This window comes from Pristis pectinata, chromosome 31 (assembly GCF_009764475.1).
Source record: "Pristis pectinata isolate sPriPec2 chromosome 31, sPriPec2.1.pri, whole genome shotgun sequence".
Taxonomy (NCBI): Eukaryota; Metazoa; Chordata; class Chondrichthyes; order Rhinopristiformes; family Pristidae; genus Pristis; species Pristis pectinata.
Window position 1 is genome coordinate 11,453,382 of NC_067435.1, and position 23,620 is coordinate 11,477,001.

Sequence of the window (23,620 nt, forward strand, 5' to 3'; positions counted from 1 at the left end):
TTCTGCAGTGTGCCCAGACGGAAGGTGAGTGTTGTACCTCAAGTTTAAGTTGAGCCGTGTTGTAACAGTACAGGAGCCCACAGACAGAGAGCTCAGAGTGGGAGTGGGATGGGGAATTGAAGCAGGCACCTGGAAGCTCAGGCTCACTCCTGTAGAATGAACTCAGGTTCTCTGCAAAGTGGTCACCCAGCTTGTGTTTGGTTTCTCCAGTGTAGAGACCACACTGTGACACCAAACACCAGACTGGAAAAACAAGTGAATCACTGCTTCACCTGGAAGGACTGTTTGGGTCCCTGGAAGAGTGGCAAGGTACCCTCTGATGGGGTGTGGTAGGCAGAGATATAAGAGTGGAACAGGGAGTCACAAAGGGAGCAATCCCTTCGAAATGCTGGAAGGGGAGGGGAATGTGCAGCTGGTGGTGGGATCTTGTCGGATCTGGTGGAAATTGCCAAGGATGATCCGTTGAATGTGAAGGCTGGTGGGGCATCCTGTTCCTGCTCTGTCCAGGAGGACAAGGGGTGAGAGCGGAGCTACAGGAAATAAAGTGGGCATAAAGGAGAGAGCAAAGACAATGCTGCCCCCTGAGATATAAAACACTGCAGATGCTGTAAATCTGAGATAAAGCAGAGAATGCTGGAAATCCTCAACAGGTCAAGCAGCATCTGTAGAGACACGAACACAGAGATAATGTTACAGCTTGACGCCCTTTTATCAGAACTAGCCTAAATTCAGTGTTAAGTTTATAGAATCCTTGGATTTTATAAGAAGAGGTATGGAGTGCAAGAGCAAGGAAGTTATGATGAACCTTTACAAAAAGTTCCATGTTATAGGGAGAGGTTGGGCAGGCTGGGACTTTATTCCTTGGAGTGTAGGAGACTGAAGGGTGACATTATAGAGGTATATAAGATCATGAGGGGCGTAGATAGGGTGAATGCACACAGTCTTTTTCCCAGGGAAAGAGAATCAAAAACTAGAGGCCATAGGTTTAAGGTGGGAGGGGAAAGGTTTAAAAGGGACCTGAGGTTCAACTTATTCACGCAGAGGGTGGTGGGTATATGGAATGAACTTCCACGGAAAGTAGTTGAGGTACGTACAATAACAACATTTAGAAGACATTTGGATAAGTACATGGATAGGAAAAGTTTCGATGGACATGGGCCAAACATGGGCAAATGGGACCAGCTTAGATGGCCACCTTGGCCAGCATGGACAAGTTGGGCCAAAGGGCCTGTTTCTGTGCTGTATGACTCTATGACCTCCTGTTGTATCCCTGTTCTCCTCTCTCTTATTTTGTTTGCCTAAATCTGGAGTGAGTTTTCCTGCCCATTAACACCGCACTCTCCTCTGTTGTGTTTGATCCACACTCTCCGGAGGTGTGGATTAAACTGAGGTTATATTTTGCAAGCCCAGACTGCCTCACTCCTGGGGGGAGTGGGCTTGGTTGAATCACATCCTCTGTTCTATTACACGTGACTTGATTGAACTCCTCCCAACATTTTTTGGCAGGAAGTATAGGTGAGGAGATTCCAGCCCCCGGGATTATGTTTGTTGGCGAGTCTGACGCACTGTGCTTTTGGCTGTGGGTTTGGGGGAGAGGAAGTGAGCAGGAAGGCTGGAATGTTGTGTGGGATCTCATGCACAAGGAATGCTGGAAAGCCAGGGCAATGAATCCAGCCAGCTTGTTACAACTCTCAGTGACTGTAATGCTGAAGACCTCCCCGCATGAAGAGGTTCTATGCACAATGGATCCCAGGAACAGTGCCAAATTCGATAGGACGGTGGCTGGAGGCCATTACCATTGGCAATGCATCCCATACCCCAGGTCATTATGGGTCCCTCACTGGCATCTTGCTTTGTGACCTGGGAACGTGTGTCCACAGGCTCATGGGAGAGGCTGGAATCTGCTGTGTCAGAATTTAGAAATGTCTATTTGTTTGGTTTGATATGCAGTGTGCTCACTGACTAAGACACAAGGATTCACTTACACCCCAGTTTCTATGACTCATATCTCTCTGTGCCAACTCTCGTGTGAACATTGCGTTACTGGCAGACACAATGTCTGATAACATCAACTTGCATGAGTTTGAGAGGAACTGATTGGGATTGTGCCAGCTCTTTGAGAAGTGCTGACTGTGCAGAGTGCTAGAAGTGGCCAGATCTGTCAATAGGGCTGAAACGTTTCTCTCTCCACAGATGCTGCCTGACCTGCCGAGCATTTGAAGCATTTTCTGCTCTTATTGCAGATTTCCAGCAACTTCATTTTTTTTTGATTTTCATTGAATGGAGAAGTGACATCCTGTTGGCTCACGCCTGCTGCTGGGTTTCATACTGGCACCACCCGAGGAAGGATTCAGTCACGTGCTTTTGTGCGATGACCAGCTCTGACACACGCACATCTACACATGCGCGCACACACACACACACACACACACACACACATACACATTCACATACTCATATACACACACAGTCACATATACACACACACACTGTGTGTTTCAATGTACATGTGACTAATAAAGATATATCGTATATTGTATCGTATCGTACAGATACACACACACACTCACACACATACACACACACACACACACACACACACACAGCACAGGAGAAGCACTGACATAGTTCCATGTTTTCCTCTGAGGTAGAAAGATTCAGCCATTCAGCCCATTGAGTCTGTGCCGGCTCACAGAGCAATCTCATTCTCCCACCGGTTTTCCCTGTACAGATCCTCCGCAGCTGACCAGTGCCTGTGTTATGTGCAGCCTGTACACATGTGAGCGTTTGGGAGACCGGTGAGGTGGATTTGCCGGCTGCCGCAGGGCTGCAGGCATCTTCTGCAGGGCGGGAACGCGGTTTGTGGCTGTGTTTCTGATTGGTGAACTGTTCAGGTTGCGAACAGTTCACAGGACTCTGCCGTAACCTGGGGAGCACCTGTCATCGATCGTACACCCAGGTACCACCATCCACTGACACACCAGGGACAATTTACAGCAGACAATTAATCTACCAACCTGTGTGTTTTTAGGATATGGGAGGAAACTGGAGCATCTGGAGAAACCCACGCAGTCACAGAGAGACTCCACACAGACATCACCGGGGCTCAGGATTGAACCTGCATCACTGGAGATGCAGGGCAACAACTGAACCAGCTGCACCACTGTGCCATGCACTCACACATCACACAAAATAAAAGCGTATCAGATGTACACTGGTGCGTCGACATGGATGATATTTTACTATAGAAGTATAAAGGAGGGGAGTCTGTGTGTTGGCATGTACTTGATGGGCTGAATTTGGGGACAATAAATGGGAATGTATGCAGAGTAAAATGGACTACTGTACATTACCCCAGTGTGGGTGGACCTGATGGGCTTGTGAGAGAGAATAGGTTACAGGGAAACTGAGGGGGAATGATATTGTTGCCAATGCTTTGAGAGGCGGCATAGACTTGATGGGCTGAATGGCTTAGAATGGCCAAGAAAGCTCACCAGTGCCTCTACTTCTTCGGGAGGCTAAAGAAATTTGTTATGTCCCCTTTGACATTCACCAATTTTTATCAATGCACCATAGAAAGCATCCTATCTGGGTACATCACGGCTTGGTACGGCAACTGCTCTGCCCAGGACCGCAAGAAACTGCAGAGAGTTGTGGACACAGCCCAGCGTGTCACGGAAACCAGCCTCCCCTCCTTGGACTCTGTCTTTACCTCTCGCTGCCTTGGTGAAGCAGCCAGCATAATCAAAGACCCCACCCACCCGGGTCAGTCTCTGTTCTCCCCTCTCCCATCAGGTAGAAGATACAGGAGCCTGAGGGCACATACCACCAGGCTTAAGGAGAGCTTCTACCCCACTGTGATAAGACTATTGAACGGTTCCCTTATACGATGAGATGGACTCTGACCTAATGATCTACCTTGTTGTGAACTTGCACCTTATTGCACTGCACTTTCTCTGTAGCTGTGACACTTTACTCTATACGGTTATTGTTTTTACCTGTACTACCTCAATGCACTCTGTACTAACCCAATGTAGCTGCACTGTGTAATGAATTGGTCTGTACGATCGGTATGCAAGACAAGTTTTTCACTGTACCTCGGTACAAGTGACAATAATAAACCAATACCAATGTAATCACTCTTCCAAAGGTGGCCATGCCTTCAGCTTCCGGGAGCCTAAGCTCTGGTTCAAAGGCACAAACCTTGCCTTTGTTAATACTCAAGTACCTTGAGATGATTTTCTATTCTGAAGATGTTATAATTCTCAAAACTGTTAAAGATGATGGAAGTATTATTTCCCTTCCTCCCCAGTAACTCACAGTGGTGTCCCAGAGATTAATCTTCAAAGCCTGGGAATTCCTGGAAAGTTGGCAACTCCTACATGAGTAAAAGATGCAGGAGACCAGTTGTGGGAGTAAACTTTGGCCTAGGGAGGGCAAATACGCCCCACGTCCACCATCTATGAAGCCAATGCTACCAGGGTCACATTGTCTGACACACATGGCAGGCTCACTTGAGAAATGCCTTGGAACTATTCTGAGCTCCTCTGTGAGATTCTGGGAGGCGTGGACAAACCTGCAACTAGAATTGTGTGTCCTTTAGCTCTGCAGATACTAATCAGGTGGTGGGGAAATACAAGTTTTATTTTGGCCACTTGTCCTTTTGGTGCACTGTTTACATTCTACGTTTGGTTATGAGAAAAGATTGACTAGATTAGACTTGCTTTCTTTAAAATAGATGAGGCTGAAGAAAGAGGTGCAGTAGCATAGTGGTAATATTGCGGGACTAGCAAGGAAGTGAATAGTGAGGACAGTTGTCAAGGGATACAGCAGGATATAGATCAGTTGGAAATATGGGCAGAGAAATGGCAGATGGAGTTTAATCTGGACAAGTGTGAAAGGTTGCACCTTGGGGGGGTTAAATATAAGAGGAAAGTATACAGTGAATGGCAGGAGCATTGATGTACAGAGAGATCTTGGGTTGCAGTCCATAGCTCCCTGAAAGTGATAACATAAGTAGATTGGGTGGTAAAGAAGGTGTATGGTATACTTCCCTGTATTGAATATAAGAATTGGCACGTCACATTGCAGCTGTATAAAACCTTGATTAGGCCACATTTGGAGTATCGTGTGCAGTCCTGGATGCTGCATTACAGGAAGGAAGTGGAGGCTTTGGAGAGGGTGCAGAAAAGTTTCATGACATTGCCTGGATTAGAGAGTATTAGCTACATGGAGAGGTCAGTTAAACTTGGATTGTTTTCTCTGGAGTGTCGGAGGCTGAGGGGTGGGGGGCGGCGACCTGATAGAAGTTTATAAAATTATGAGATGCAAAGATAGCGTTGACAGGGTTGTTTTCTCAGGATGGAAATGTCAAAGGGGTGAGAGGGGGAAAGTTTAAAGGAGATGTGTGGGGCAAGTTTTTTTTACACAGAGAGTAATGGATGCCTGGAATGCACTGTCATAGGAGGCGGTGGAAGCAGATACGATAGCAACATTTAAGAGGCATTTAGGCAGACACATGAAGGGAACATGAAGGGATACAGACCATGTGCAGGGAGATGGGATTAGCTTAATTTGGCATCATGGTCAGCACAGACATGGTGCTGTACCGTTCTATGTTCTATGAATAGAACCCAGGACCCTACTTTAATGACCCAGCGATACAAATCTCACTATGGCAGCAGGGGAATTTAAATGTACTTAATTAAATAAATCTCCCATAAAAAGCTAATGCCATGAAACTACCAGACTGGTGTGAAAATCCATCTGGTTCACTGATGTCTTTCAGGGAAGGAAATCTGCCGTCCTCATTGGGTCTGACCTACACATGACCCCAGAATGCAGGGTTTTGACCTGAAAGGTTGCCAATTCCCTTCTTTCCACCGACGCTGCTCGACCCGCTGAGTTCCTCCAGCAGATTGTCTGTGGCTCCAGATTCCAGCATCTGGAGTCTCTCGTGTCTGCACCAGTGTGGGTGCTGCCTTCAGAAAGAGCAATTAGGGATGAACAATAAATGTTGGCCTTGCCAGCAATGGCCACATCCTGTGAACGATTGTTAGTTGTACAGTATCCACCGCTGAGCATAGAGTGATGGGGATGGATCTATTTCTCTCAGCAGGGTGCTCTATATCCAGCAGGGTATTGAGTTAGTAATTGGATGAGAAGGGATCTGAGGATAAAAAATAGCTTTTCAAAGAATTGTGCGTTTCTGGAGCCCACTGCCTAACAGGAGGGTGGAGGCAGAAACCCTCACTACATTTAGAAGGCACCTGTACCTACGGAGCTGTGGGCTGAGAGCTGGGTGGTGAGACTATGTTGGAGAGCATCCATTCATTTGGGAGGGTCAGGATTAACTGAATGGTTTCCTTCTACGGTTTTATTTTCCTGTGAATTTGGCTCAGGGTCTGGACCAACAAGTCCAGGATCCAATGGCGACATTCCAGCTTCCTCCGGGGCTCTCATTTCCTTTTGGGACAGGGAGGTTCCAGGATTGGGATAGACGCCAGGAACAGAAAGGCTGGGTTCAAGGTGGTGGGCTAAGTTAGTGCTTAATGAATTCAAAACTGCGCCACTCGATTTATCTGGTGAAAAAGCTTGAGAGCAGCTTTATCAGGCTGGAAAGATGTAATTAGTGGAGTACCCCAATGAACAGTTCCTGGCTCTCGATTATTGACCATTTATTTTAATGATCTGGAGGCGGGGGGGGGGGGGGTAGCATGTAAAGGATCCAAGTTTGCTGCTGACACTGAAGTAGGTGGGAGGGCATGTTGCAATGAGGATATTTAGATTCTGCAACAGGATATAGATAGGCTGAGTGGGTGAGATCTTGGCAAACGGAGCTCAATGCAGGAAAATGTAAGGTCATGCACTCCAGTTAGTGGAATCAAAAGACAGACTACTATCTAAGTGGACAGTAATTGCAGACTGCTTGAGTCTCAAAAAATTAACGAGTGGTGAGGAAGGTAAATGACATATTGGCCTTAATTGCAAGGGGATTGGAGTTTAAAAATGGGAGACGTATTATTACAGTTGTTCAGGGTGTTGGTGAGGCCACAACTGGAGTCCATGTACAATTTTGGCCTCTTTATTTAAGAAGCATTGGAGACAGTCCAAAAGAAATTCACTGGGCTAATTCCTACAATGAAGAGGCTTGTCCTAGAAAATTGGATCTATATTCTTTGGACAAAAAGTGCTGGAGGAACTCAGCAGGTCAGGCAGTATCCATGGAGGGAAATAAACAGTTGACGTTTCAGGCCGAGACCCTGTACTGATGAAGGGTCTCAGCCCGAAACGTCAACTGTTTATTTCCCTCCATGGATGCTGCCTGACTTGCTGAGTTCCTCCAGCGCTTTTTGTGTATTGCTCCAGATACATCCAGCATCTGCAGAATTTCTTGTGTCTATATTCTTTGGAGTTTAGAAGAATGAGGGGTGACATTACTGAAGCATAAAAGATCCTAAGGTGGCCTGACAAGGTAGATGTTGAGATCCTTCCACTAGTGGGAGAGTCTCGAACAAGGAAACATAGTTACGAAGGCTAGTCATTTAAAACTGAGGTGCATAGTAATTTCTTCTCTCTGAAGGTAGTGATCTCTCCCCCAAAGGTTTGTGGAGGTTGGATCACTGAAGGTGTTTAAAGAGGAGGTAGATAAATTTTTGAAAGATCGGGGATTGAGGGCTATGGGGAACTGGCACAGGAGTCGAGGCCTGGAGCTGATCAGCCATGATCATGTTGAATGACAGGGCTGGCTTGAGGGACCGAGTGGTCTACTTCTGCTCCTATGTTGTGTGTCCCTTGGCCTGACAGAGATTATAGCTAACCTTTTTCTATGTTCTTTGTTCACTCTGTCTACTTCTCAAAGTGCTGACTCTAAATTAGGGTGCATCTACAAAGGCACAGAACCTTCATCTTTTGTCAATGGGTCGGGCACCCACTCGTGAATGTGAAACCGTTAGGTTCAAGCCTCACTCCAGAGATATGAGTTTGAAAAGCCAAAGAGGTGATCCTGCCTGGCACTGTTGAAGAGACCTACTTCTGGATGAGATGCTAAATTGAGAACTTGTTGGCTCTGAAAAGCAGAGAAGCTGCAGTTGCTGAGAACCTGAAATAAAAACAGAAAATGCTAGAATGCTAGGAATACTCAGTAGGTCAGGCAGCATCTGTGGAGGGAGAAAGAGAGTTAACATTTCAGGTTAATAACCCTTCATCACAACAGGAAAAGAGTGTTTTAAGTTGCAGAGAGGAAGGATGGGTGGAGAAGACAAGGGGAATGTCAGGGATAAGGGGAAGACCAAGATTGTCTGGGTGACATAATTGTTTGTGGTAGTGACAAAGGAGGTTTTTTCCCTAACAGTCCTCACTCATACTCCACTATTTATACTCCCCCAGACAGATCCCTCTAAAGATGCGCCAAAAGCAATTGCGTCACTTGTATAACCTTGTTGTTCACCCCATCAAAGATGTTCCCTGTCTTCTTCCCACCGATCCCCCTCTCTGCAATTTAAAGCACATTTGTTTTCTCACTTCTGTCGTTCTGACAAAGGGGACTGAAACATTGACTCTGTTTCTCCCTCCACAGATGCTGTCTGACCTGCTGAGTATCCCAAACGTTTCAGTTTTTACCCCTGTTTGCTTTCAGGTGGAGGTAAACAATCCCTTGGCCAAAAGTTATTGCTAAACTACCATTTCCATAATTGGATTATCACACTGGTGTCTGTAGGTACTCATTGCTCACAAAATTGGCTGTGGCATTTCTTACAAGATTGACTACACTTCAACTATACTGTTGACCTTTTGCAGTTCTGAGGGGCAAGCTATAAACGTTAGGAGTGATAATCTTTTTATATTACGTAGCGTCCAAAAGCGGTTAACATTGAATGAACTGTCATAGAGTCAGACTGCATGGAAATAGGCCATTCAGCCCATCAATTCCACTTCAACCATCAAGCACCCATTTACACTAATCCAATACTAATCTCATTTTGTTCTCCCCACATTCCTGTCAACTCCTCCTCGATTCTACCTCTCACACTACACATTAGGGGCAATTTACAGTGGTCAAGTAACCTACCAACCTGCACGTTTTTGGGACATGGAAGGAACCTGGAGGAGATACACATGGTTAATGGGAGAACATGCATTCCGCACAGACAGCACCAGAGGTCAGGATTTAACTCGGATCACTGGATCTGTGAGGCAGCAGCTCTACTACCTGTGCCACTGTGCCGCCAAGCAACAACTGCTTGTGGGTAACAGTGAAAGCAATTTGGCACACAGCAAGATCCCATACATAACAAAGTTAAACTGCTTTTTTTGGTTGAGGGTTGAGTGTCGTCTGTGTTCATGTTTGGTTCCAGATGTACCATCCATTCATAACTCCTGGCCGTGATGGTGCACTGGAAAACCCCATGTCCCTCAACTCACATTGTGAAATTTTTAGTCTTGTTGGACTGGCAGAACAGGGTTTTTGCTTGATGACTCATCTAAAAGTCAGCATCTCTGACAGTGCTCTAATGTTAACCATGATTTATGCTCAAATGCTGAGGCAGGGCTTCGGCCTTCGTTTCCCTGACTCAGAGGTGAGTGTATAAGCACTTGAGCCAAGTCAAGAGACAGTAATCGGGAACAAAGAGATCCTCCTCATCACAAAGATATCACTTGCTGGTCTTCCACCACTGCGAGATGTCCATAAGGCAATGCTGCCGACTGGCACAGTTCAGGCTGCAGGGGTACATGCCGAGGGATGCACTGAAGCTCGGTGCAGCCAATGCTAAGGCTCTGCGGGGAAGGACCGCAGTTTTGGCTGCTCCTGCTACTGCACATGGAGGGGCAGAGTTGGGTGGGGAAGCTCCTCGAACAATTTAAGGGGTATCACCTCAGCGAGCCATGTGAGTGGCAGTAGTGCTATGTTTGTGTGAATGTAACAATTATGAATGTTAAGCTTTTGTTTTTGCACTGTTTCTTTCTTTGTATATGTTATTTATCATGAATAAAGTCTATTTTTGAAATAGACTTTTTGTGAATTTGGACATTTTGTTCAATATTTGCCAAGAAACATCAAAATGGATCTACATTAAGACCACCTCCTTAATTAATCCCTTTACCATTCCATCAGGAGCTTTTGAGAATTGGTCTGAAATGTGGTTTCTCTGATGCAGGAGAATTGATTTATTGTGAAGAGGAAATATTGCTTCAGTTGGTAAAACAAAGCCTGTCCAAACTTCACTGAAGTCCTGTTGTACCTTGGGGAATTCGCCTCCTGAATGCTACTTCCTCTTTCTTAACTTCAGAACACAATGAAGGCTAAAGGAACGCCGGTCTTTATATCCAGAGGATGTAAGGGATTTGGAACTAATCAAGAGCCATAGTTACATCACACCTGGAGCACCGAGAGCAGTTCTGGGCACTACACCTTGGGGAGGATGGATTGGCCTTGGAGGGTGAGCAACATAGATTCACCAGAATGACATCTGGATTTGGAGGGTTAAAATCTGAAAAGAAATTGCATAAGTAGTGTTTTACTGGCTGGTATTTAGAACATCGTGCATCATTTGAAGTTTTCAAGATATTACAATAGGGCGGGTGGAAGGGAAACTTTCTCCTGATTGGGGAGTCCAAAAAAAATAGATCTGGGCCTTTCAGGAGTGAAGTTAGGAGACACCTCTACACACAAGAGGTTGGTAGTAATTGATGCTGGATGAAGTTTTATTTAAATATATTTTTGTTATCCAGAGGTATTAAGGGAGAGCACAGGTGTAAGTTGTACCTCCGAATGGTGCAACAGATTGGGGCTGAATGGCCTCCTGCTGTTCCAATGAACAAATCACCCAATACATCTGTGGGGCCAGGTCAAGCAGTAAAGAGGCACCCCCCAATAGACTGACAATTAGCCCAAGACCACTAAGATCAGAGGCAAAAGAAATCTGCTTAAAAGGGCATGCTTCCTCTTCCTGTCATCAGTGTCCCTGGGTCAAAGTGGCAGAGGGAAAAAGTGTTGTTATGATTTAGCACTGTCTTGATGATGCCCAGGAAGATTGTTTGGCAAGACTTCCCCCAGTGAGAATTTACCTCAAAATAACATCATTTGTACTGTTCCTCCTTCCTCTCAACTATCCAACGTTTGGCACTCTTGCATACATTTATTGTTAGATTTGACAAATGATAAAACACATTTACCCCAGCCCAAGTGAAACAACCCATCCAGGCCACCTGTCTCCAGTCCAAAAAAAGACTTACATTTCTATAGCACCTTTTACAGAACGTACAGTCCTGAAGTGCTTTGTAGCCAATAAAGGAGTGCAGTCTCTGTTGTAGGAAATGCAGTAGCCAATTAGTGCACAGTCAGTTCCCTCAAACACCAATGTAAGGGAAATCAGACCATCTGCCAATTAAGGGAAGTGAACCTGAGGTATATATAAACTTCCCTACCTGCTTGCTCATCCAGGAAGCATCTATGACCACTTATTTCGGAATTCAGATTGGCAGCCCTCAGTGGAAGGCAAGCAGCAGATCGAGAGACCTCATTGTGGAGTTGTGCCAAGGTACCCAGCCAGCAAGGCGATGTTCATCCCATGTGCCTGCATGTATTCTGTGTGCATGTTGGTCTCTGGGTGTCCCAAGAGCATGCAGAAGGTACCAGGGGATTGTGGGTATTATTAACACCCACAACCACACTGTGAATTGATTTTTGTTTTGCTTTCTGAATATATTTTTACAGATGATGGTTCATAACATATAAATGTTGTTTCTTGAAATTTTAACAATAAAAAAAGTTGCCACTATTTATTCTGCGGTCCGAGCTTGCAAATTCTTTGCAAGTGCACGCATGTTTTATTACAGCACAAACAAGAAGAGTGCTCATTAGAGGATGGTCTGGGGCTGGCAGAAGACATGAAGTTGAGTCAGAAGAGCATTTAAAATAGGAAGGTACCATGATGATCTGGGAAAACATAAGAGCAAAACTAGAGAAACTTTTAATTATAAAGAACCTTTAACATTGCAGGAATGTTGCAAGGTGCTTCACAGTAGCGTTGAATGAAACAAAAAATGATGCAGAGCCATAAAGAGATATAAGACAGATGATCTAAAGCTAGGAAGGAGCATGACAGGGAAAAGTGAGGCAGAGACATTTAGTGTGGGGATTCTGCAGCTCAGAAGCTTGGCAGCCAGTCAATAGGGGGAGGAAGGCACACCATGATGTGTAAATTCATATGCATAGTCTAATATGTAGACACATTTACAGAGCCTTTTGGTCTCACATACGAAATTAGACAAACATTATCCATTGAATTCTCACCCAATATGCAGAAAGTAGTTGGGGGACTGAAGTAGATGTAGACCCAGTTGGGGAGGAGTCTCCATGCAGAGGTCACTAGATAGATGGTGGTGAGGGATTTACTTCCCTCAAGGTCATGAAGGAATCAGTAGGGTGAAGAAAACAATCAGGCAATTTTCATAGTTGTATCGTCTTTTGCAGTTTGCTAATCTAACATTGCACTACCACTATCCCAATATTCTGATCTATTGATAGAACACACAAAAGTGTGAACTTGCCTTAGTGTCAGCTCTGTGAGTCAGATGATTGAGCCTGCACACTAACTTGATACCAGTGCAGTACTCAGGGGGAGCTGCACCGACAGTGGTATAAAAGAAGTCTCTTCAGGTGGATGCAAATTAAGTGCAGCAAGTTTAGTTGTTCAATGACTTGCTGTTTGTGATTTCTCAATGCTTGGAAAATAGCTACTGTGTTTGGCCACATAGTGAGTGCACCTATGAATTACTTGTGATACATTTGGGATAGCTTGATGTTTTCATAACACATCAATTAAATTCAAGTTCTTTCTCATTCACTTTGAGGATCAAAGTGAAGCTAACTGCAGCAACACCTAGTGACTCAGGGGACCTAAATAATGTAAGTTCCTGCTCAAACTAGTGCCTTGGGCAAACTAGTACTTGTTGTGGGCTCAGCCAGCTCCATCAAGGGCACAACCCTATCCGCCATTGAGGACATCTTCAAGAGGCTGTGCCATCATTAAGGACCCTCACCACCCGGGACATGCCCTTTTCACATTACTACCATCAGGGAGGAGGTACAGGAGCCTGAAGACCCACACTCAATGCTTCAGGAACAGCTTCTTCCCCTCCACCATCAGATTTCTGAACGGTCCATGAAGCCATGTGCTCTACCTTGTTATTTCTCTTTTGCACTATCTTTGTAACTTACAGTAATCTTTATGTCTTGCACTGTACTGCTGCTGCAAAACAACAAATTTCATGACATGTCAGTGACAATAAACCTGATTCTGATTCTGGAGGACTAAAGCAAAATCATCTATAGAGCCATGTTTTGCCTTGGAGAACCAGGGCAATCCTGCTGACAGCACCACCTAATAATCAGGAGGACCAAGGCAGTGCTGCTGGTGCTACCGGTGCTACCACCTACAGCACCAACCTACTGGCTTGTATGACCAAAGTGAAACTGCTTACACCACTACCTAATGGCTCGGATGACCACAATAATGGTACCTTCACTGCTAGTTTCCACCCTGCCCACTGACTTTGTGAGCTCCCAGCTCAGGAGATACAACATCACTTGCAGGCCTCTAACTATCTTGGCTACACCTGCTCCCAGTAAGGAGTCCATTCTGTTCCCCCACTTTCTTTGTCTCCATCACATCTGTTCCGATAGCAATAATTTCTACATCAGTGCTTCTGAAATGTCTTCCATTTGTTGTAATTAAGGCTCCCTCTCCACCATACTGACAGGGCAATGCCACCAATCTCCATATTCAATGGATAATCCCCTGTAATTTTTGTCAACAAGATACCACTCCCAGGTACATCTTCATCTACCATCCCCTATCAGCATTCTGAAGGGACCTTCCCTCAACTCCCTGCCTCACCCTGCTATCTCCATCAACATCCATTCCCCTCTTATAGAACCTCCCCAAGCAATAGCAGGAGATGCAACATTTGCCCTTTTGTCTCTTCCCTTTCCATAATTCAGGGGCCAAACACTCCTTCCAAGTGAACCAGCGATTCACTTACACTTCTTCCAATTTACTGACTGCATTGATATGTTGTTTATGACATTGTTTCTCCATATTGGAGAAGCAACACAGATTGGGCGACTGCTTTGCAAGGGTGACCCTGAGCTTCCTGCCACTTTAATTCTTCATCCCACTCTCTGTCTGTGGCCTCTTACCATATTTCAATGAAGCCCAATATAAGCTTGAGGAAGAACACCTGATCTTCCACCAGGTGTACTACAGCTCTCAGGACTCTTCACTGAATTCAGGAGTTTCAGATTATCCAATTTGTGTCAGAACAGGTCGATTCTATTGGAAGGTCATCAACCTGTAATACTAACTCAAATTTTTCTCTCTCCAGAGATACCACCCGACCTGCTCTTCTCTTTCATCTCAGACTTCCAGAATTTGTTGATTTCTGTATCCTAGTGTTCTATCTCTCTCGTGTTCTTCTTCTAATTACACCTTCTCCAGGCAGATTAGCTGCCAATAACAAGCTTTCACCATCTTCAGCCGACACCAATTTGTACATTCTATCTTCTCTTGGTACATTCCCTTTGTTCTCTACAGCTCCATCACAGGCACAACCCTCCCCACCATCAAGGTCATCTTCAAGAGGCGGTGCCTCAAGAAGGCGGCATCCATCACTAAGGACCCTCACCATCTGGGACATACCCTCTTCTCATTACTACCATCAGGGAGGAGGTACAGGAGCCTGAAGACCCACACTCAACATTTTAGGAACAGCTTCTTCCCCTTCTGCCATCAGATTTCTGAACGCTCCATGAACCCAAGAACACTACCTCGTTATTCCTCTTTTGCACTATTTATTTATTTTTGTAACTTTGTAATTTTGATGTCTTGCACTGTACTGCTGCTGCAAAACAACAAATTTCACGACATATGTCAGTGATATTAAACCTGATTCTGATTCTAACTGATGGGTCATCAACGTTAAAACAATATTCCTGTTTCTCTCTCTTCAGACGTTGCCTGACCTGTCGCAGCATTTTCTTCTTTATACAGCAATAGTACTGAAACATCACCTACTGGACTGGAGGACCAAAGTGATGTAACTTACAGCACAACCTAGCGCCTTGGAGGAGGATTACTACCAACAGCACTGGCTGGCGGCTTGGAGAACTGCAGCAATGCCATCTATTGCACTGCTTGGTGGTCTGAAAGACTATTTCAATGGTACCTGTGCACCACCTTATGGCCTGGAGGAGAAGAATGATGCCGTCTATTGTAACTTCAATTAAATTTGGTGCAACATTTATTGATATGGAGAACCTCTGTAATGAACCAATGGGACTGAAGTACTAGAATCTTGTCACTAAATACCAATTGAAGTGTGGGAAAGCAGAAAGTTAAGACAAAAAATGAGAGAAGGGAAGCTGATTTAAATAATTACACCCATTCCAGACAGTTCACATGTGCATACTCTCTGATTTATTCAGGTTTGGTAAGGAAGGTTCTGTTTGGGATTACAAAATGCACTGGTAGAAACAGCACTGATAGTCCAAAGCCAAAGTATTACATTACCAGGCAGCTTTATCCTGTCATTGTTTGTTAGACTTTGTTACTCAGGTGTACCTGGTGAAGGATTTGACCATCTCAGTAACAGCATGTATATAAATATCTCAAACAAACTTCCATTAATTTACCAAATTTGTTAAAAATAGAGGAAAGAACACACTGCCCTAAAAACATCTATAATCCTGAAGATGACATTTACCCATATAGTGGCATGCACATTGCACATGCAGTTTTTTTTTACTTTTAGTAGTCTTGTTTACCAACGGCCCCTACGGTATGTTATATCTGCATGTTCTGCATATGACCGACAGGTGCATTGAGTGGGAAAGTGGACTGGAGCATCAGGGGACCCCAGATTGAAGTGAGCTCAGCCCCGAAGCCTTTAGAGGCACACTTCGAGTATCAAGTGAGGAAAATGAATTAAGAAGCTTAAAATGCATCTTAAAAATCTCATGCATACTTTTTTAAATTTTCTTTTTAAATAATTTCAAAACTTAGTTTATTATACTCTTCTGAACGAAAAGGAATTATAAAAAAATAATATGAAATTAAATATTTGGTTTAGTTCATACATTTGAGGCCTACTTTTTCTGTGCTAAACCCAAGCCAAATTTCTGGTCAGTGGTGTGCGAACAAGGCCACTTAATTTTTGTTTTGAACTTATTTTTGAGAACGAGGGGTAAATATGGAAAGACATTCCAGTTTAAACTTCGATCTTTCTTTATGTATTTCAAAAAAAACTGGAGCTATGATAATGATAAGTGTAAAGATTACAAGGTCAAGTTATGTATTTCATGATTAAACTCTCTCCAACAAATTATTTTGTTGTAAGGGAATTAAACAGAGTTCCTGCTGGGATCTATTGATGGAAGCCCAAAAATCATATATTTTCTGTACTTACAAATGACTGGATAGAACAAGTTGTCCCAAGACACTCCACAGGAGTGTTTTATCAAATAAAAAAAATGATCCTGAACTGCATTAGGATGGGTGACCAAAAGCTTGTTCAAGGAGCATCTTAAAGGAGTAGAGAGGGGTAGAGAGGTAATAGGATGGAATTCCAGAACTTGGGGCCTCAGTAGCTGAGGGCATGGCTGCCAGTGGGGAACTATTAAATTTGTGAATGAGCAAGAGACCAAAATCAGAGGAGTGCAGAGATCTCAGAAGGTTATAGGGCTGGAGGAGATTATATAGAGACAGGGAGGGATGGAGGCATGGGCGGATTTGAAAACAAGGGTGGGAATTTGAAAACTGAAATGCTGCTTACTGTGTAGCCTCTGTAGGTCAGTAAACACGGAGGTGATAGGTGAACATGACAGTGTGAATTGGGACAAGGGCAGCAGAGGTCCAGAAGACCTTATTTCAGTCTCAAGAATTTTTGGGTTTAAAATCAGATCAGCCCTGAAAAATGGGGTTTAGGAACTCCCCACTGTGGTTGTTAAGGTTTGTGAATGTAAAAAGCATTTCAAAGTATTTGCAATTATAGTTGTCTGAGTTTGCAGGGCAAAATATTGCAAAAGATTAATTTTTTTTAGGGAATACTGTTCTTTAGTCTTTGCACAGTAGTTTCAGTACCAGGTGAAGTATCTTTGCTGCTACTAGATTTTCACTTCAAGGGAGATTGCTCTGTGGGTGTGAAGATGATATAAATGCACAGTCGTGCCATTATCTAAAGATGGATTTCAGATTTCCAACCCTGGGAGAGAAACCAGAATCTATAAAGTGATTAGAATCAGGAGATGAGAGATGCAAGCGTTATTTTAAAAGTTGCATTAATCCTTTGTAATGTTCTGGTTCTGTTTTTGAAGGCAAAAGCATTCTCCTCACTGGGATTCTGCTTTTCTTGACTACTTTGAACATATTTCCCATCAAACTCTGGAACTGTTCATGTGGATACAGAAGGATCGAAGACTTCTCAATCAGCCCATGGAGTTTGGTTTGGGAAGGGGCTGAGAGGGAGAGCAGTGACCAGAACAGCACTGTAACATGGAGGAGGGATTCCTGATTGAACTTTAGCATCAATTCTTCTTCCCTCTGACAAACCTGGGAGGCTGGAGTTGTTCCCTTTGAGGCAGTGGTGGTAATGGGGGGAAGCTGGGAGATTTGATAAAAAGGAGAGCTTAGACAGAGTAAATAAGGGAAAACTGTTTCCAGTGACTGAAGGGTTAATAACCAGATGGGATGGAGAAGTCAGGATAAACTCAAGGAGCTTCACAGTACCATACTCTTCTATATCTCGATTATTGGTGGCAGCGATTGTTGAAATTGGTCTTTGGAAGGAGGGCAAGGTAGGTGATAGTGAAATGCATTTCCTGTTCAAATATCAAATATTGAGCCAAGTTAATTATCCAAGACAGGTATTCAGTTGTGGGAAGGCCAGCATTTAATGCCAACCCTAAGTGCCCTCAAGAAGGTGGTGGTGATGTCCAAGTGCCTCACTGAGCCACTCAGAGAGTTGTTAAGAGCCAACTATAATTGTGTGGATCTTGAGTTACTAATAGGCCAGATTTCCTTCCCTAAAGGATATTAGTGAAACAGATGTATTTATAAAGACAATGTGATGGATTCTTGGGTCACTATTCCAGACATTAATTAATTCTTTCCCAGCTGCTGTGTCGGGCATTTGAGTTCATGTCTCTGGATCATTGCTCCAGTGATCTAATCATTATGCTACCATATTGCTGCAACACAAAATAATTCCAATCTAGATTTAATTCAACATTTGTAAAGACAGAATTGAGCAATCCATTTCAGGGACGTAATTTAAGTAACAATATTCTAAAGATATTTAAAATAAGAGTGCACAGATAATTAATGTTGAATTTAAAGACTGATATAGATTTAATTCCCTGACACTAGCAGCCCACACTCTTGCCCCTCACTCCTTCTGCAGAGCTGCAATCATCCAGAGACATCAACGGAAGGCTGTTTCCTCCCTGCCTTTCCTGAAAATGTTGGTTCTTTGTTTGAGTTCCCACTCGACATCAAAATCTCAAGTAGGTGGCCTCGCTTTGACAGGAAATTCAGCACAGCATTCCCCAAGAAGGGGAAGAACATCAGTCAAAGTCTCCCTTGACAATCCAAAGGAGTTCAGGCTGATTTTAACCCTCCCAGCTGAGAGCCAAAGAATCAAATTTATTTTGCCCAGTGAACTGTATGTGTGGATTGCAAAGCTGATATTGTGGCCAAGCAAAAATGTGTTTATACCACCTCTAGTATTATCCTGAAGAGAGCCGAGTAAAGAGAATGTGACAATCCCTTGTATTAATAACCTGGAAGACTGAAGAATTGCCAAAGGGGATGCACTTCTTAAAACTGCCTAGAGTCAATTTAAATGTTTAGGGAGCACAGAAGCAGCAACAACAATTTCCATTTATATAGCCTCTTCAATGTAGCAAATATGTTCCGAAGTGTTCACTGGGTGTTATCAGGCAAAAAATTTGATGCAGAGCAACATACGGAGATATTAGGGCAGGTGACCAAAAGAGGTTTGGGCTTTGGCAGCTCTCAGCGCCATCAATGGTGGACTAATTAAATTTGGGGATGACCAAGAGGGTGAAATAGGTGAAGTGCAGAAATTTTGGGCCGTGTAGGTCTTGAGGGATTGATGAGACCAAGGAGATTTAGAATTAACTAAAACCAAAAGATTGTTTAAAAAAAGAGTTGATGTAGGTCAGGAAGCTCATGGGTGAACAGGACTTGGTGTGAGTTGAGACACAGACAGCAGAGGTTTGGTTGATCTACTGTGAGTAGATAAGGGAGGCTGACCTGGAGTGGTTGGAATAGCCAAGTCTGGAGGGTTTGGCTGCAGATAAGCTGAGGCAGCAATGGACAACTTTTTAGAGGTCGAAAAAGACGGCCTTAGTGAAGGTGCAGGTGGTCTGAAGCTCAAGCAGGGGATCAAATATGACACTAAGGCTGCGAAGGGTCTGATTTAGTTTCAGACCGTTGCCACGAGAAGATATGGTACAAGATGTCATTTTGAAAGACTTAATTCTAATAGAACTCTGGCAATGAAATTCTTGCGATGTCACTTGCTAAAGAGGTTGTTTTGTAACATTATTCAATTAGGTTTCACCCAATCAGGTATTATTTTAGATATGTGCTTAATATGCTAATACTAGATAGCACAGTCTTTCCTCTATATCCACATACCACTGACCAGCACTCCTACTGAGAGAAAGCTGTAATGATCTGAGGAAGTGCATGGCTGCAGATTGTTAGCAACGTAAAGATCCGGGAGAGAGAAGAGGAAAGAGGACAGTGCCAGAAGCCATGCGACTATACACCATGCAGAATACAGATACCACTGTTGCAAGGTCGCCTCTTACATTTACAGAGTCACGGACCTTGCAACATCCGCCTAGAAACGAGCAAATACTGTTGGATAAATACCAGGGGGAAGGGAGTATAGGAGTTTACAGAATTGCATAGTCCACTGGATGTGTGCCCAGGTTATTTTTTTTTGTGTGGGGGTTGTTAGTCACAGAAGTAATACTGTTCTGTTAAGAAAGAAACATGCATTTAACAAGCGACTGGAAACGACTCTAGACCTCCAGCAAAAGCTACAACAATCTCCAATGCACTGCACTGGGAACCTCGCCTGGGTCTCCCAAGTGCTAGAGTTATTTGTTCATTAGACTAATCTCCATTGGAGCAGGTCTGTGATATCGCCACCTTGGATTCCCTGTGGGAATGGTTCACCATTTTAACCTGGGGTTCACACTTCAGTAGGAATCCAGGCTGTCTACTGTAAAATCTAGATTATTATATTTTTTGTAAAACAGCATTTTCATTTGGCTATCAAAAATTGCTCCTTGTCTTCTAAAGGATATCAGAAAATATAGACAGAGTGGTCACAATGATGGAATTTTATGGTGAATGTTCGGGCCTTTGGTTACTTGCACTGACACCATCCAGGAGAAAAAAAGGGGAAGTGAGATTTAACCAGATTATCAAATTTACATTGAGAGTCAAGCAAGTTCAGTAGACTGAACCAGGTTAACCGTTAGCCTGGACATTACTGTACTGCAGAATATGGATTTTTTCCTCTTTATGTTAAATAAAAGAAACCCCGGAATACTAAAGGAAATGCTGGAAATACTCAGTAGGTCAGGCAACATTGGTGTGGGCTTGCCTGAGGTCATTGGGCTGAAATGTTAACTCTGTTACTCCCTCTGCATATGCTGCCTGGTCCTCTGAGCATTTCCAGCACATTCAGTTTTATTTCAGGTTTCCAGTCCCGGTGGGGGGGGGGGGGCGGAGGAGGAGGTTGTAGTCACTTTTCCCTGGTCCAGGAGGGCCTTGGGTCATAGTACACTGGATTCAGGCGGCAATATCAATATCCCTTGCTCTTTAAGACAACATACTTAACACACTGACATAAGCTTGTAGTCAGATTAAATTAGCCGCTGCTGGTTTCTAAGGTTGAGCTGTGCCTGGGTGGGATCTGTCACATCTGGAATTCAGTTTGTTGACCTCACTTTAAAAATGTAACAAGACAGTACTCCCTTCCCTAGTTTCCTGGAACATATTAAAAACCCTTACTTATTAAAGGTCACAGGCGCATTTTTTGACACACTGTTAACTCCTGGAATTCATTCATTCCTTTGCTCTTATACATTTGGAATTTCAGTGACCATTTACCCCAAGCAGCAGCTGGAAAGGAACACCACCCTAACCCTAACACAAGAAAATGATTTTGGTTAGAGGAAAGTGGGGGTGGAGACCTTGTGGCAATGGTTGTGTTCAACTCTCTGAACTTCGGAGAAACTCCCAAGGGAACCTGTCCTGCTCCTAGATTGCTTGGTGACGTTGGTCCCTTTTCTGCTCAAATTAAGTCAGAAAGACAAGTAGGCACGGTGCTCAAAGACCAGGATGCTTGCCAAAACCTGCTACTGCCTTGCCAAATGGGTCATATGTCATTAGTCTAAAAGTTTTAGTTTGTGAAAAGCCAAACTTTGCATAATTCCAATTATTTCTAGTGATACAGAAGACATGTTATATTTAAAAATCGACAGAGGGTCAATCACAACAGAATATCCAAGTGCAGTTTCAGCAAACTGCATAACTTTGCTGCTCTTGTTAAGTCCACAGCTTTGCTACCTCTATGTAGGTGTGGTCTGCACACACATTGAACGCAGATGCATAGAGGGATTTATTCATCTTGACAGCAGGCTGTGAAACATCCAGAACCTGCATCTGGGAAGAAGGTGAGTTATCAAATTCAAAAAAGCCAGCAGAAACTGACTGGCTTTCTTATCTTTTATACTGGAATTAAATAGCTTAGGCACTTTGAATTGATGCACCAGCCTCTTGTTTTTCTGAGAAATTTTGAAAAACTGAATGACCGTCAGAACTCAATTTCACCAATATCAGGCACGTATATTACAGTAATACAGACAACCCTGAGACGTAGGGAAGGGAACACAATCTCTCCATGAGACACCGTTTCCTGAGAAACTTGTCTGCACTGCCAAGGATGGGGCAAAAAAATGGAAAATTGGGATAAGTAGAAAGGTAGGCAGAGCTTTTAAAAATAATTGAGGAGGTGAGGGGGAAAATGGGGTAAATTCACTTTTGTATATAATTTTATTTACCTTAGAAACCAGAGGTTAATTTAGTCTGTTTTTGCATGAAAGATTTAGGACAGATTGTTACCCACAGGCATTTGCTTCCTATCTGTACAGTGTTATGTCCAATGATTGGTAACACTGAATCCTGAGAATGTCATCGTTTCCCCCGCTCTCCGCAATTTCTTCCTCTTCCCTCTGGAAGTGAGAGAACTACCCTCAGTGCTCCTGGCTGTGTCCTTCCTCTCAGTTATTCTACAATGACCTCCCACCATTTTCTCCACTGCAAAAATCACACACACAGTGTCAAGGTCTGGTGATTCAGATATTGCACACTATAATCTCAAGGGCTGGATGAATGAATTAAGTTTAAATCCCACCCTGGCAGCTGGGGAATTTAAAATGAGTTAAGTAAATAACTTGGAATAAGAAAACCAGTATCGGCAATGGTGAACAGAAACCCAATTTAAGAAAGATCTGCTCTCTTAATCTGGTCCATCTTAAGTGTGTCCTCAGCACAGCAACACATTGAGGAGCAGTTAGGACTGGGCATAAATGTCGGACGAGCTATTAATGCTAACATCCTGTGGATGTATAAAAGATACTGCAGTTATTTTCCACAAGTATTGCAGCTGCCCGAGATGAAGTGGCCAATCTTTAAAGGCAAGTGTGAATAGACTAGATCCGTGCAATACTTCCACAGCTTACTCTAGATCCAGTACCTCTTCCTTTCACACATGCGTGCAAGAACAGATGAGTCCAAACAGATCATTGCCTGCTGCCTGGGTTAGCATCTCTAAACAGACTAGAAAACAAAGCTGATTCCTTTCTACCTTAGTTCTATACCATATACCCAATTACTCAGTGAGGGAAGAGGTCTCCATTCTAAATTCCTTCTCATGTCACTTTCAGAATGTTCCAAGTGCTTTATCACCAATGGAGCACTCATGCATAGCCACTGTTTCAATGCAAAATTTGTACACAAGCTCTCACTAACTGCAATAGGGTAATGGTCAGATAATTATTTCAGTGACTTTGAGTGCATGTTAAATATTGTCCAGGACACCACTGCCATGTTGTTCTTCAAAATGGTGCCCTTGCACCTGAGAGAGCAGACAGGGCCTCTGTTTAATTCTTGTCTGAAAAGTGGTGCCTGTGACAGCACGGCAGTCCCTTGGTACTGCAAGGCAGTGTCGGGCTGAATTTCTGAAATAGGACCCATTGAGTAATGACGTACACACATTGGCTGCCCATTAAATCTAATTTTAAAATGATTTGAGTTTGTTTTCCATTATAAGATAAATATTTTCCTCAAATTTCTAGGAAAAGATTGATGAGCACAGGCACACTCTGATTCTAAGCTAGATGACTGGCTTTCAGAGAGAGAATGGAGAAACCTGTATGATAGCAATGACAACTTTTTAAAAGCACTTCACTGGCTGTGAATCACTTTGTAATGTCCTGAAAAGGATAGGAAAGGTG